We start from the raw sequence: 16,247 nt of genomic DNA, 5'->3' as shown, positions 1-16,247 counted from the left end.
ACTGCCTGGGAATCTCAGGTGCTGTAAACTTTTTACTTTACTGTTTGAATTCAGTAACAACATCATGTTATTATTCAGTGGCAGCAGTCAGGACAGTGAAGCTCTCCTCCATTTCACTTTGTTTTTGCTTTTTTTTTTTTAAAACTACCTGACAGCAGATTAAAGCAGTGTAGAGGCTGATGTAGAGGACATTTTATATATCATGAGTGTTTTTATATAATTGTTATATATAAATTCTGTGTGAAAGACTGGGGAGAAAGAAAAGATGCCCTTATTCTAACTGTTACATTTGTACATGCTAGAAAGATGGGAACTTTAGGGATGTATGTGTGTGTGTGTGTGTGTGTGTGTGTGTGTGTGTGTGTGTGTGTGTGTGTGTGTGTGTGTGTGTGTGTGCGCGCGTGTGTGTGTGTGCGCGCGCGCAGGTGCTCGATAAGAACTTGAAAATGGAATGTGGATTTGCTGAGGTGATAACTCAAAGGGAGACATCTTCAGTAACCAGGGAAGATGCATGAACACACACACACACACACACACACACACACACACACACACACACACCCCTTGGGTACAAATAAGAGCGCTGAAACGCTAGAATTTGCCTCTACACAGTGAAGCATTAGTTCTTTTTGTCAGTTTAGTAAATGTTCATGACCCAACAGATAAAAGAAAAGAAAGAATTATTTAATCCCTTAAAAAGAATTTTAAAGAAGCATAAAGAAATAATAATGATGGGACTTGCAGTGACTGTTTACAGTAAACTCCATATGGCAGATGGGATGGTTATTAAATCAGATACAGAGAGAAAAGAACTAAAGGATCTAATGAGTGAAAACAACCTGATAGACGTGTGGAGAGAGAGAAATGTAGGAAGGAAAGAAGAGATATAGTGAAAAACTTGCAGGACAACGATTGTCTTTATTTTATGTTCAAGAAATGTAGAAAACTTTACAGACAAAATCAGATATAAGGAAACAAGTTTGATTATCATGAGTTTTTATTTATTAAGACTGGAATAATGTAGAAAGGGGACAAAGTGTATGGGTTCTAAATACAGAACGTTTAAAGAAAAACAACTATGATTTTATGTTTAGAGAAATTAAAGAAAAACACAAAGGAAATGAAATGAATGAGGAAGATAATGTTAGATTTTTAATTAAACATTTTTAATTAAATATTGTAGAATGGGAGAAAGAAAGATGCTGAAGGATTTGACTTTGGATTGTAAAAGATGTTAAAGTGTGAAGTTGTAGCTGAGAGGATAAAAGGATGTGATCAGTCACAGTTATTGTTATGGATCTTCTACATCTGAATATGAATGATTCAGCTCCCAAACTGCTGGAAATGTGGGACGTGTTCTAACGCTTCACCACCATAACTGCTTTATCCTGGAAAAAAGGTCTGAGGAGAGACTCCTGTCATACACCAGACCTGGTGAGTGTCTTATAATTAATGCTGAAAAACACAACAGGACAGAATTACAGACACATTTAAACACATTACTTATGAACAACAGAAGCATAAATACACACATTAGATGTGACATTTTACAGCACACAGTGAATATTACACAATATCATACAGTAAAGAGACAGTAAGTCAGTAACTCACTGTAGTGTCTCCAGTTTACAGTGTGGATCCTTCAGTAGATCAGAGAGCAGCTTCACTCCTGATTCTCCTGGATTATTAATCCTCAGATCCAGTTCTCTCAGGTGTGATGAGGAGTTTGACCTCAGAGCTGAAGCCAGAGCAGCACAACCTTCATCTGTAATACTGCAGACCTCCATCCTGCAAGAAAGAAAACCTTCTCACACTTAACACACTCAGGTTTAGTATTGAAAACATGAACTACACAAAATCTTTATATACAGTACATTTACTCTCCATCTCACACACACAACAATGACAATATATCAGATCACTACAATTACAGTTACCACAGAGGAGACCTGGATGTTGTAGTGTTTATTAAAACTGTGTCTGTGTGTGTGTCTGTGTGTGTGTGTCTGTCTGTCTGTCTGTGTGTGTGTCTGTCTGTCTGTCTCTGTCTGTCTGTGTGTGTCTGTCTGTCTCTCTGTGTGTGTGTGTGTGTGTGTATGTGTGTGAGTGTGTGTGTGTGTGTGTGTGTGTGTGTGTGTGTGTGTGTATGTGTGTGAGTGTGTGTGTGTGTGTGTGTGTGTGTGTGTGTGTGTGTATGTGTGTGTGTGTGTACCTCAGTATCTCCAGTGTACAGTGTGGATCCTTCAGCCCATCAGAGAGCAGCTTCACTCCTGAATCCTGCAGTTTATTGCCCCTCAGGTCCAGTTCTCTCAGTCTGGAGGAGTTTGAGCTGAGAACTGAGGACAGAACTCTACAGCTTTCCTCTGTCAGATTACACCCACACAGCCTGGAAGAGAAATGATGAAATATCAGAACATTGATCTCAAACACACAAACACAGCCATAATCCAGCTAAAGTTGAAGCTGTAACAGAAATGTCAGTGTGTTTGTGTCACACACACAAATCAGAGGACAGGACACCACAGAACTAACTATTACAACCCACCAATACTGAGACTCATATCACAGTAAAACAGCCTTGTGTTATGTTCCATATTTATTATTGTAATAATTCTCATTAACAACAAGAAGGTTGTTCACACTGGACATCACATCGTGACAGTTGTGACAGAGTTTCACTTGTAAAAATGTTTTCAGATGTTCTCTTGTCTACAGTACAGTGACATGTTAACATCTCACAATGAACATGTGTATATGTTTTAATCAGTTACATCAGTTTAATGTTTTAATAAAACAGTCGTTTGATCAATTAAGGTTTGTGGATGATGGATGGAGGGATGGAGGGATGGATGATGGATGGATGATTGGATGGACTAATGGATAGATTGATGGTCAGATGAGTTTACGTTTTAGAATATAAAGAGAGAGCGATGGAAGCACAAGTGTTAAAGTTTTTATAGGAGATTTTCCAGGACATTAATTGCCTCATTAACACCATTAATTCAGGCTGTTGAGAGTTCCATGTAGATTACATCTATATAGGACAGAGTCCATGCTCTAATACAGAGAGAGAGAGAGAGAGAGAGAGAGAGAGAGAGAGAGAGAGAGAGAGAGAGAGAGAGAGAGAGAGAATTAAATTTAACCAGCTGGTGATCAGGGTTGTAAGACGTATGTTGAATGTTGGAGCAAACAGTAACTGAATCCAGATTAGTGTTAATTTCGTCACATATTTTTAATTTAGTCTTAGTCTTGGGCCAAATGTCCTTGTTAGTTTTAGTCATATTTAGTCATTCACATCTTTTTTTGTTAGTCAAGTTTTAGTCGACTAAAAGTCTCGTCATTTTAGTCTAGTTTTAGTCAAAAAATGTGTCTTTTTTTAAATAACACATTAATGCTGATTAATAAAAAGCCTAAGATCAAAACTGTAGGTGTGTGTTTTATATATATACACAGTATAAAGTAAATGACCAAGTTATACATGGTATTACACACACCATTATAGATGATATTTGGAGCAATATTACATGTAATTATTAAACTTGATTACTTACATATACATTTGCTTTTAAGCCTAATTATTAATGTTGATTATGATGTGATTGTGACAGGGGACGAGGTTTCAGGTTGGGGGGTAAAGAGTTTTTTCTGTCACCACTTTTGAATAAGAAACAATATCAAGGCTATAAAACTTGTCAAAATTCTGAATCACAAAAGTATCAGTGAGAAGTTGAGAACACGTTTAAACAGTACACACACTCGGGCTTTAAACAGTACACACACTCGGGCTTTAAACAGTACACACACTCGGACTTTAAACAGTACACACACTCGGGCTTTAAACAGTACACACACTCGGGCTTTAAACAGTACACACACTCGGGCTTTAAACAGTACACACACTCGGACTTTATACAGTACACACACTCGGACTTTAAACAGTACACACACTCGGACTTTAAACAGTACACACACTCGGACTTTAAACAGTACACACACTCGGACTTGATGCACATCACATGTGTTACTTTACTGATACTGCTTTTAATCGTAATGTAAAGACCGGACATCGGGACATCAGCTGTCATGTACAATAAAAGCGCAGAGACAGGAAATAGCATTTAACACAAAAAGCCGCCTAGCCGCACTATTTTCTTTAGCGGAAGCAATACAATTGTTCAGCAGTGTCGTGTTGCAGCCACAGGCGTTTGAGACCTGTAACAAGAAACAGCACGAAGCCGTGAACTCGTCCTGGATACTTTAAAGGCGTAACAGCTGATGAACAAACAGAGACAATTGTAGACAAAAATGAAGAGAGATTTTATCTTAGTTTTTATTTTATACAAAACATTTTCCTCTCGTCTTTTTTCGTCAACAATAATCCATGCTAATTTAGTCTTAGTCAGCGTTTTAGACAGTGGTGCAGTCTCGTCATCGTCTCGTCTTAGTCATGAAAAAAAAAGGTTGTTGAACATATTTGGTCTCGTCTGACGAAATTAACACTAATCCAGATCATGCTCTAAATCTGGATCATCTCACCACCATAAACAAATGAATAAAAATGTAAAAATACACGTGTAGATTTCCGTAAGGAGTTCCACATGATGTCTAATCTTATTTCCTCAAGGTTTTGTAGTTTAACAGATTTATCTTTACAGATTAACAGCAACTTTGTGGAGGACTGAATGTTATTATAGCGGGCATCACCAAATGGCGGACCGAGTGACCCATAAAAATTCTAATATTATCATATTAAGCATCTCCTTATTATAATCTAATATTATAAGATTATAAGCTCTTTGATATTAATAAAAAGATAAATCTTTCGTTAATGTGCAGTTAATCTAGTTATTACAGTTAATCTAGTTATTACAGTTAATCTAGTTATTACGACAGGATCGTCATCAAAAGCCAAGCCAATTTTTAAAAGTTTAAACAAAGTTTACCTTTCAGCAACAGAGAATAACGAGAGAGGAGATGAGAGAAAATGGCTTGCTCAAAAATGAGAAAAGTCGATGGTGAAAACCGGACATGTAAAGATGAATAGACATTTAAAGATGAATGGACATTTAAAGATGAATGGACATTTAAAGATGAATGGACATTTAAAGATGACCGGACATTTAAAGATGACCGGACATTTAAAGATGAATGGACATTTAAAGATGAATGGACATGTAAAGATGAATGGACATTTAAAGATGAATGGACAGACCAGTACATGTCCATTCTGCCTGCAACCAGTTCTAAACCTTTGTGTCTCATGCTGTGAAAAGGTGGCTGTTGAATTCTCTGTAGTAGGTGGGAGGAGCTTTGTCTCCATCAGCTGTGTTAAAGTGTTAATTAGTGGCTCTTTGTTCAGTGTGGCATCCAACAGCTCATGGGGAGATTCACAGTTGATTAGGGTGACCAGACGTCCTCCTTTGCCTGGACATGTCCTTATTTGAAACCTAAAAATGTGTCCGGGTGGAATTTCTAAATCGTCTGGGATTTTGTTATTCTAGCCTCAAACGTGTTTACGGCGAATTTGCATTGTTCTCTCTTACATTCACACACTAGTCACCCCCCCCCCCTACAGTTCGCTTTGTATTGAGTGGAAGTGTAGGGTGTAGAGCTACCGTCATTGGTCGATAGTATTCTCTGTACACATTTAATTGGCCAGTCACCTCAAGCGTGAACTTCCTTGTTCACCACTGGCAAAGCGCATGGCTACCCGGCATCTTCAGCCATGTCGAAACACAAGTGTAAGTTCACTGATGAATTAAAACAAAAATTTCCATGTTTTCGTGTCGGTCGAGATCAACATGAAGCTGAGTGCAAAGCAGGCACTTACGTGTCGGTCGCAAATAAAGGTGCCAACGACCCAGAGGCACACATATGTTCAGCAAAGCATCGAAAGGCAGCGAGGGGCGAGAGCTTATCAGCTAAAGTGAGGGAGTTTTTCATAAGTAAAAAGGAAAGTGCAGCTGTCACTGCTGCTGAGGCTGCCGATGCTCTCCACACGTTAAGCACCACGAAAGCTACAGGTCATTGGACTGCACATCTGGCTTGTCAAAGGTTTTTAACAGCTCAAAAATTCTCAAGCGCTGGAACAAAGACAGAGGCAATTGTAAATACTGTGATAGCCCCACGTTCTGTTGAAGATATCCCCTACTGTGGCGTGTGTACTGATGGCAGCAATCATGGAGCAGTAAAGATATTCCCTCTGCTCATTCAGTATTGTGATTGGAAAACGGCGGCGTGCAAAGTAAATTACTTGAAATTAAAAACACCCCAAATGAATCAGCTATTTCACAGTACATAAGACACACTGGAAAAGAAAGGGATATTTTCTAAATGCATTGCATTTACTGGTGACAACTGCAACACAGATTTTGGAGGAATCCAGCGTAATGAGATTGGGAAGAATGTTTTTGCAAATTTAAAGAAGTCCCTGCAGAACACAGCTCTTATTGGTGTCGGCTGCCAGCACATATTCTGAACAATTGTGTTCACCACGGAGCAGACACACTGGATGTTGACATTGAGCATGGAAAGTGATCTTTTTGTCACAGGAAAAACCACCAATGCACATCAGGAAGTTTTTTGAAGATGAGTTCAGTGAGATTAGCATTCATTCATGTGTGTGTTTCAGTCAATAATTCAAGAGATGGAGAGAGAACAACTCAGTTGTGGAAGTAAAGAGGAGTCTATACAGTGTCCATAGCATGCTTCATGAACGCAAGATGAACAACTTCATGCCTCTTAAAGTCAAAAGTATGCTGGCACAAAATCAGAAGGATGGGTATGGTCAAAGGTGTGAGCATTCAGTGCTCAAGTACAGGGCCTGTACAGTACATGTTTGGACTATCTAGAGAGATGGATGGCACCCATGTAGGCTAGTTTAACAAAAAATCAGAAATCTGAACACACTATTCCATCACATTTCAGTAGTGAGGACTTTATGAGATTCTTCACTGATAAAATCGAAAGTATCAGGAATAAAATAGGTGACGCTCAACATATGAGAGCAACCAGTGACACAATCTCACCTAAGGCTTTACACAGCTTTACAAGTACAGGACAGGAAGAGTTAGATAAACTTATTACTACAGCTAAATCAACAACATGTTCACTAGACCCCATCCCAACTAAACTACTGAAAGAAGTGTTACATAAAGCTGGTGAGCCTCTTCTTAATATCATTAACTCCTCGTTATCTTTAGGTTACGTCCCAAAGTCTTTTAAGTTGGCAGTTATTAGGCCACTCATCAAAAAACCTAACTTGGACCCTAATGAACTATCAAATTGCAGACCTATCTCACACCTTCCGTTTATGTCTAAAATACTAGAAAAGGTTGTGTCTGTTCAACTGAGCTCCTTCTTACAGGAGAGCAACATCCTTGAAGAGTTTCAGTCAGGTTTCAGGCCCCATCATAGCACAGAAACTGCACTTGTTAAAGTTACAAACGACTTGTTCTTAGCTTCGGACCAAGACTGTATGTCACTATTAGTTCTACTTGACCTTAGTGCTGCATTCGACACTATAGATCACAACATTCTTCTAGATCGCTTACAAAATTACACAGGTATTCATGGTCAGGCTTTAAGCTGGTTTAGATCCTACCTGTCTGATCGATACCATTTTGTAGAATTAAATGGTGAATCCTCCAGTTTACTACCAGTTAATTATGGTGTCCCTCAAGGATCAGTTCTAGGACCTCTGCTTTTCTCTATATACATGCTTCCATTAGGGAACATTATTAGAAGACATGGGATTAGTTTCCATTGTTATGCTGATGACACACAGTTATATATCTCATCAAAACCAGATGAAATAGCCACAGTGTCCAAATTAACTCAGTGCCTAAGAGAGATAAAAGACTGGATGAGCTGCAACTTTCTATTGTTAAACTCCGATAAGACAGAAATACTACTCATAGGTCCAAAAACCAGTGCACATAAACTCTCACAACTCAACTCCCATTTAGAGGGATGTACTGTTACTAGTAGCTCGACAGTGAAAGACCTGGTGTTTATTAGACAGTAACTTGTCTTTTAAAAATCATATCGCCCATACTACCAAAACAGCCTTCTTCACCTTAGAAATATCACCAAGCTGAGAAACATCCTGTCTGTATCTGATGCTGAGAAGCTAGTTCCTGCCTTCATGACCTCTAGACTGGACTATTGTAATGCATTACTAGGTGGTTGTCCTGCATCTTTAATAAATAGGTTACAGTTAGTCCAAAATGCAGCTGCCAGAGTTCTCACTAGGACAAGAAAGTATGACCTTTAACCCCAATGTTATCATCTCTACACTGGCTACCTGTTAAGTTTAGAACTGATTACAAACTGCTGCTACTTACGTACAAGGCTCTTAATGGTTTAGCTCCCATGTATCTAACTAGTCTTCTAACACGTTACAATCCTTCACGCTCTCTGACATCACAAAACTCAGGACTTCTGCTAGTTCCCAGAATATCTAAGTCTACTAAAGGTGGTAGAGAGTTTTCTTATTTAGCTCCCAAACTTTGGAATAGTCTTCCTGATAGTGTTCGGGGCGCAGACACACTTTCCCAGTTTAAATGTAGATTAAAAACTCATCTCTTTAGTCAGGCGTACACATAATACATCCCATAATATCATGCACCAGTACATCAGACCAGCGCATTTTTATGAACAGCAGATATGTTAATCCCTTTCCACTGCTTCTCTCTTTGTACCCATCCCGAGGCATCCAGACACTGTACCAGCTCCCAACGTCCTCTGTGGGACGAAGCCTTTGGACGTCCACTGAGCCGAGGCCGACTCTAAGAATCCTGAGACATCTCCAGTTAGACTCTGTGGTACTCAGGAGATCAGAAGTCCTTGAACCTTACACCAATACAACATTTAACTGACTGTATATTACAATCACACCACCAGTGTCACCCATATGAGGATGGGTTCCCCCTTGAGTCCGGTTCCTCTCAAGGTTTCTTCCTTTACCAATTTAAGGCAGTTTTTCCTTGCCACTGCTGCCTGAGTCACCTCAGACTTGCTCATAGGGGAATAAATACATACACACTGTGAACTATATACATCTAATAATAACCTAGAATTTTTATTCTGTTAATTCTTACTTCTTTTATTATTCGTTAATTCCTTTATCATTAATTATGTTTACCTTCAGCTCTATGTTTATGTTCTGTAAAGCTGCTTTGAGACAATGTCTATTGTAAAAAGCGCTATACAAATAAACTTGAATTGAATTGAACTTGAATTTTCCACTTTTATGTGGATGGATCTGAGTGAGATTCCTGACTGGAATGACGTAGAGGTCTGTATCAGGCACCTAGCTGACTTCAGTGATCTACAAGCACACCAGAGGTGGACCAAAAAAAAGATTTTGAAAGATCCAAAAGTGTTGATTCATTCAGAGCTGCTTAAGATGGCACAGTTTTTTTTGCCGTACCTGCTCACAATGCAAATGTTGAGCGTATCTTTTCACTGATGCAAGCCCAGTGGACCAGGGAGAGGAATCGCTTGTCTGTTGATTCACTGAAGGGGATTCTGTGCACTCAGTACAATTACAAGCACATGACCTGCAAAGACTTCCATTCTTACTTAATGAGTAAACGTAGACGGTTGGGAAAGATTCAGTCCTCTGAAAAATATGTCCCACGTGAGGAGGACTGAAAAGTATCATCCATTGTTACACTTTAAAAATGTCTTATTTTGTGCAATTAGGTTTTATTTTTTTTTACCATTGTTGTGACTAAACTTTACATTGTGTACAAATGTATCATTTGTTTTTGCGCATTTAAAACTTTCAAGTGTTCAAAAGAGCCTTTTAACGATAAAATAACGTTAAGTACTTTATCGATCACAACCTCCGTTTATACAGATTACACGGAGCCGCACGTACACGTTTTATTCACCTCGTTTGGGTGTTAATGTAGGTTCACAAAGCCATGAGCATTAACAGTAAAGCAACATCCGCCATTGTTGTTGTTGTGTTTGTGTTTGTCGCTGCTGCGCTAACATTGCTGTGTGACGTGACACATATACAGTGACGTCACACTCGGCTCTGTGATGCTCTCTAACTGGTGGAAAGGCAAACCGGAGGTTCGCCAGTGGAACCAACTCTGAACCAGCACCTGGTTCTTTCCAATGGAAAAGAGGCAAATATGACACCAAACACGGGTCGTTTGAGGAAATGTACCCGCAGAAGTCAGCAGTGAGGGCACCAATGAGCATCTCCACATGAGCATGAGACTGGCACTAACCCCATTTAAGCCAAGATCCAACCTGCTGACAGGACAGTTACATGTCCATGTCTCTCAGTAGGAACAGAAGATGGAAAGGGAGTAAGGAGAGGTGGAAAGGAGAGAGGGAAAAGGGAGCTGCTCAAAGCTCTGCACTTTTCTGTTATTCAGTAAATTCTGCCCTGTTCTATTTTACCTGAAATGTCCTTTAGCCTAAAGTTCCTGTGTTATTAATGTAGTTAATGTTTAAAAAAGCGGCAGCTCAAAAGTCTTCTGTTTCATTTTGTTCTTAAAGATTAAAAGCACTTTTATTTTATTCAGAAGATTCTGAATGTTTGACATGAAATCTAGGCCCTAAGTTCAGGATGCACAAAGCTGTGTTTGTACTTTATTTATTTTATTCAGAAGAAATTCAGTGTCTGTTGTCTGTTACTTGACACGTAGTAAAGACGACTACAGGATTGTTTTACATCCAAGTGCCAGACAAGTTCAGCCTGAAAACACTTGGAATTTAACACTAAATTATATAGAAATGTGTGTTATTGAGTTTATTAACATGAGGTTACACTATTTTAAGTGACTATATAAGATTCGGACATTTTGCTGGGAGGAAATTTTAGTGACTGGACCTCTATGAATTTTAATTGAATACCCCTGTATTATGGGATGTAGTTAATGGCTTCATAAAGCTAATATATTCCTCAAATTATGTCATAAACATGATTTTTTTCAGCAAGGGGGAGTTCAACCTCTATCTGATGTCTTACATGGACAATCTGTTTAAGGCAGAAGAAAAAAACCCTTTGTTATCTGAGCTCTCAGGATCAAGAGGACATGACAAACTGTGAAAGAGTTGTGGAGGAGAAAAGATCATCACTTCTCAACAACAGCATTCATGGTTTAGCTGAGAGCTGCTTACTAATGTTATGAGTACTGAACTGAGTGACACAAATCATAATGTACATGGAGCTGAGCATTAAAGTCAGTTTACTGTAGTGTTTATAAGGAGCTGATCAGTTCTCCACTCTATAGTGACCCCAGCTAGCAGGTCCAGTAAAGCCCAGTCAGCCCAGTGTGCTAGAACCAGTCCAGGCCTTTATTAAACACTTATAGATGAGTGTATTAAGCATTCTTATTGTAGCAGGCCAAAGCTAGGCATTAATCTATAGCAGCCTGAACTAACAAATGTTATGAATAAAAGACAAAAGAAAAGTTAATTCACTGCACTATGATGTATGAGACCTGGCTGGTCTAAAGTTCAGTATGGACCAAGTTTTGTAAAAGGCTGCAGCTCCACATACAAAGCATTGTTAGTGGTCCATGGTTAGCTTGGCGGTCGATGCTCTGCTCTGATGAAGAGTTAAAGGTACAAAAGGGGTCACTGTCTGTGACTCAGTGTGGCAGGACAGAGTAGGAACATATTATACCTTTATCTTGTACTGTGGACATGGGCTGGGAGAAGACCAAGCATCACTTCACCATGTAGTTACTGTATCAGGGGTGAAACAGACTGCTCTTGTGTGCATACAGTGGACTTTCCTCAGAAAGAAATGACTTTCTCACATAAACAGTCATTTAAAGAAGAATGAAACGTCCATTGTATGTTTTCTGTTTGTGATTTCCAGTTAAATGTTTATGGAACTTTTAAATCACATAAAAACAACCAACATTCACTAAGTTACCTTAATCTTGGCCTAGTAACATCTCTGAACAATTACAGGAGCCTGAAGAAAAAGTGTGCTTTAAAGTGTGCTTTAACTCTCTACATTTGATTATATTGTCTTCTGGTAAAGTAGGTTCCTGTCTTTTGTATATCTGTTTAACTCACTTTGTTCTAGAGTAGTGTGATTTGAATCGTGTTATATTCTATACCATTGTTGATTTTATAGTGTTGGTTTTTGTTGTTCTCTCAGCTGATTAATCAGGAGTAGTTTCAGTCTCCCTTAAGGTGTGAATTGGGGGCAGGGCTTACCTATTTAAATTGAAGGTTTGTTAGTAGCTCTCTCTCTCTCTCTCTCTCTCTCTCTCTCTCTCTCTCTCTAACATTAGTGTCTAGTACTGTTTTGATATATTCTACCATACCTCAATTCTCACTCTTGTTTGACTACAAATATGTGCCTTAAACCCATCTCTGTACTCAAGGCCTACCCTCGCAGACGCTCTCATCCACAAAGCAGAGGTCACAATCCCAATAACCTCATCTACCCTCCTCTGTTGTGTAAGTCTCAAACAGTAGTGGTAGGTGGGCTCTGGAATTGTCAGTCTGCGGTAAAGAAAGCTGACTTTATCTCTGCTTTAACTTCCCATTACTCCTTTGATTTCCTTGCTCTAACAGAGACCTGGACGTCCCCACAGAACACTGCTACACCAGCTGCTCCATCCTCTGCCTATGCTTTCTCTCACTCACCACGAGAAACAGGCAGGGGTGGTGGTACAGGTTTATTGTTGTCAAAGAAATGGTGCTTTAAACCTCTACTCTTCTCTAATTTAACCATCTCTTCTTTTGAATTTCATGCCATTTCAGTTACCTCTCCTATCAACCTTGTTATCATTGTTGTCTACCGCCCTCCTGGTCCCCTAGGAAACTTCCTGGAAGAAATGGACTCACTGCTTAGTGCTTTCCCTTCCGATAGCTCCCCCCTGACAGTGCTTGGTGACTTCAACCTCCCCTCTGACAAGCTACATTCTTCTTCCCTCCTGTCTCTTCTCGACTCTTTCTCCCTCACACTCAACAGCTACATCCCCACACACAAAGGAGGCAATGTCCTGGACCTGGTTTTCACCCGTCCTTCTCCAGCTACAGATGTTACTGCTACCCCACTCCACGTCTCTGATCATCACCTGGTATCCTTCACCATCACTCTACCTATCTTACCTAAAACTACCTCTCACCCCCTTGCTCTTACTCGCCGCAACCTTCACTCTGTCTCACCTTCATCTGTAGCTTCTGACACTCTTTCTTCCCTTCCTGATGCTAAGTCTTTTTCCTCACTACCCTTAGACTCACCCACAGATACTTTCCTCTCATCTCTTTCCTCAACTATGGACTCCCTCTGCCCTATGTTCACTAAACCCAAGAAAACTTCTTCTTCTGCTCCTTGGCTTTCAGATGTGCTGCGCAACAATCGAAGAGAGCTAAGATCATCAGAGAGAAAGTGGAAGAAATCACAACTTGATGCAGATCTTGATTTTTACAGAACACTTCTTGTCAAGTTCTCCTCAGATGTGACTTCTGCCAAGACTTCCTTCTACAAGGAAAAGCTTGAAGCTTCCTCACATGACCCTCGGAAATTCCACAACATCATCTCTTCTCTGCTCAACCCCCCAGCTCCACCTTCTTCATCCTCCCTGACTGCAGAAGACTTTGCTTCTTTCTACCAGGAGAAGATTGAGGAAATCTGCCGGACCTTCACTTCAGCCCCGACTGCACTTACATCTCAGAGTATGGATTCCCCTACACCTTCGTTGTCACATTTTTCAACTGTGGCAGCAGAAGAGATTTTACAACTCATCCAGTCCTGCAATCCTACCACCTGCCCATTGGATCCACTCCCTACCACTATGCTCCAGACCATCTCACAAGACCTCTTGCCCTTCATTTCCACTATCGTCAATAGATCCATAGCATCTGGTCAGGTACCAACTACTTTCAAGAGAGCAAGGGTTATTCCCATCCTAAAGAAACCTGCTCTGGATCCATCAGACATCAGTAACTACAGACCGGTATCACTTCTCTCATTTCTTTCAAAAATTCTTGAACGCATTGTCTATAATCAACTGTCTGTCTATCTCTCACAGAACAACCTCCAAGATCCCAAACAGTCTGGCTTTAAAGCAGCTCACTCTACAGAGACAGCCCTTTTGGATGTCTCTGAGAAGCTACATACTGCTAGATCAGCCAAACTATCATCCGTCCTTATCCTCCTTGACCTTTCATCAGCGTTTGATACGGTCAACCACAAGACTCTCTTATCCTCCCTCAAGAGTCTTGGGATTTGCGGATCAGCTTGGGAATGGTTTGCCTCCTACCTGGAAGGACGCTCATATCAAGTAACATGGAGGGGAGTGACATCTGCTCCACGCAGACTCTCCACTGGCGTCCCACAGGGCTCAGTACTTGGTCCTCTTCTTTTCTCCTTGTATACTCACTCTCTTGGTGAAGTTATTTCATCACATGGGTTCTCTTACCACTGCTATGCTGATGATACACAACTTATCTTCTCTTTCCCACCCTCAGATGCCACAGCTTCTGACCGGATCTCAGCATGTCTGGCAGAAATTTCATCATGGATGACTGCTCATCAGTTAAAGCTCAATCCTAGCAAAACTGAACTGCTGTTCATCCCAGGTGATTCATCCCCAGGTCACGATCTTGCTATATCCTTGCACAACGATCTGATCTCCCCTTCAGCCACAGCTCGCAACCTTGGGGTAACCATGGACAATCAACTGTCCTTTTCCTCTCATGTTGCAAATGTGACTCGCTCATGTCGGTTTCTTCTCTACAACATTAGAAGGATTCGGCCATTTTTGTCCACACAGACTGCCCAGGTACTTGTTCAGTCTCTTGTCATTTCTAGACTGGATTACTGCAATGCACTGCTGGCAGGTCTACCGATGAACGCAATCCGTCCTCTGCAAATGATCCAAAATGCAGCTGCCCGGCTTGTTTTCAACCTGCCAAAGTTCTCGCATACCACCCCGCTACTGCGATCCCTCCACTGGCTTCCGGTAGCTGCACGCATCCGGTTCAAAACACTGATGCTGGCCTACAAAGCCAAAAATGGACCAGCCCCCTCTTACCTCAAAGCCCTCATCATTCCTCGCACTGCACCCCGTAACCTCCGATCTACCAGCACTGCTCGACTGGTTCCACCATCTCTCAGGGTAAGAGGCAAGTATACTACAAGACTCTTCTCTGTACTGGCACCAAGGTGGTGGAATGAACTTCCCATAGAGGTCCGGACAGCCGAGTCACTGGCTATTTTGAAGCGGCGGTTGAAGACCTACTTATTCAGGAAGCACTTCAACTAGCACTTCTTTCCTTATCTTTTGCATTTAAAAAAAAAAAAAAAAAAAAAAAAAAAAAAACCTTTGACACTTTTTCATTGTAACTTTGAACAAATGTTTTAAACTCATGGTATCTTAAGTATGTAACCTAGTGAGCAGCATTAATGTATTCAGTGTTAGAGATTTAAGCACTTATGTACGTCGCTCTGGATAAGGGCGTCTGCCAAATGCTGTAAATGTAAATGTAAATGTAAGATGCTGACAGTGATGACGTCAGTAATAATTTAGTACATGATGACTGCAGTGAAATGGATGAAGACTTGCCTGATTTGGTTGTTCAGAATTGAGGTGCAATGTTATTAAAACTAGAACATCTTGTACATGAACCTTCTTCAGCTATTGATGATGTTTTTAGGTGAACTGCATTACTATGTAAAGTCTGTCAGTTCCTCTCACAGCATGTGTTTAAGGAACATAATATCAATGTTGATGAACCTATGAATGAAATCACAACTCCCATCATTACTGTAGCGGCACAATGATCTTAAATCCACCGAGGAGCTGAGTGGGGAGCAATAAATTTGTGATACATTAATCATCCTTGCAGTTTGGTGTTTATTCTCCATCCGTTTGAAAGCTTGTTTCTATATAGCAATGTATAACAGTGATTTGCTCAAGTTCAACAATACTGCTTCTCAATGCATATATTGTTCTCATACCATGATTATACGGTCAACCAAAAAAATATGTGCTCCTACACCCACCCCCACCTGCTTCCAGAGCCACACACAGGTGTTTTAACCTTACGTAATTACTAACTCCCCCATTCTCCCGCAGTCACATGACATGTACCTAACATGGCTCCTACAATTACAGCTACACTGCATTCAGCCATAGGCAGAGGGGGTCCTTTATGTTGCCCATAAGTACAAGCAGCTTTACCAGGACAAGTTTAGTGTTGTGGAATACTGAATAATGTCATGATGAAAAACAGACCAGCACATTTCAGTA

Source organism: Tachysurus fulvidraco, unplaced genomic scaffold (assembly GCF_022655615.1).
Source record: "Tachysurus fulvidraco isolate hzauxx_2018 unplaced genomic scaffold, HZAU_PFXX_2.0 HiC_scaffold_42_np12, whole genome shotgun sequence".
Taxonomy (NCBI): Eukaryota; Metazoa; Chordata; class Actinopteri; order Siluriformes; family Bagridae; genus Tachysurus; species Tachysurus fulvidraco.
This window is presented reverse-complemented; position numbering follows the sequence as displayed.